The sequence below is a fragment of the Tupaia chinensis genome, unplaced genomic scaffold (assembly GCF_000334495.1).
Source record: "Tupaia chinensis unplaced genomic scaffold, TupChi_1.0 Scaffold000146_1, whole genome shotgun sequence".
Classification (NCBI taxonomy): domain Eukaryota; kingdom Metazoa; phylum Chordata; class Mammalia; order Scandentia; family Tupaiidae; genus Tupaia; species Tupaia belangeri.
This window is the reverse complement of record NW_006159616.1, coordinates 7,460,541-7,461,090: the sequence shown is the minus strand read 5'-3', so window position 1 is coordinate 7,461,090 and position 550 is coordinate 7,460,541. Positions and strand designations below refer to the sequence as shown.

General features: G+C 48.4%; 1 protein-coding gene across 1 annotated transcript in view; it reads right to left on the bottom strand.

Annotated features, from left to right (window-relative positions):
• LOC102483996 (F-box only protein 42) overlaps positions 1-550 on the bottom strand; it is a 45,793-nt gene that overhangs the window by 44,400 nt on the left and 843 nt on the right. The gene's annotated exons all lie outside the window — the stretch shown is intronic.

Here is a 550-nt window from a genome sequence, read left to right as displayed (position 1 = left end):
CAATCTCTTCTCCTCCATTCTCCTCTCGGGATCTTGGGCACACACGCACGCACACGCACCCGGCGTGAGTTTAAGCCACTGGGTCCAGGACTCGAACTGTGGTTGGATACATGGGAGTCCAGCAACATAGCCATTATGTCAACTGCTGGTCCCCAGTCTTTTTTTTTTAAAACATTTTATTTAACTTTATTTATTTATTAATTATTATTATTATTTTCCAGTTTGGTTAGGGAGAGGAAGAGGGAAAGTGAGAAAGCAAGCCACCAGGTCCGGGCTTGAACTTCAGTCAGCCATGTGGGAGTCCAGTACCTTTAACCACCACGCCACCTGCCAGCCCCAAGCCTCTCCAGTCCTGAGCCTCTTCAAATTGTCCTGCCTTATGAGTACAAAAACAATTGCCCTTCTGCTCAGTCACACAGAAAAGGTTAGGTCAAAAAGAAGAAAATCTACGGGAAGCAGCAGTTAGCATAATGGCTATGTCGCTGGACTCCCACGTAGTCGACCGTGGTTCGCGTCCCGGACCTGGTGGCTTAAAATTCAGGCGCGGCGC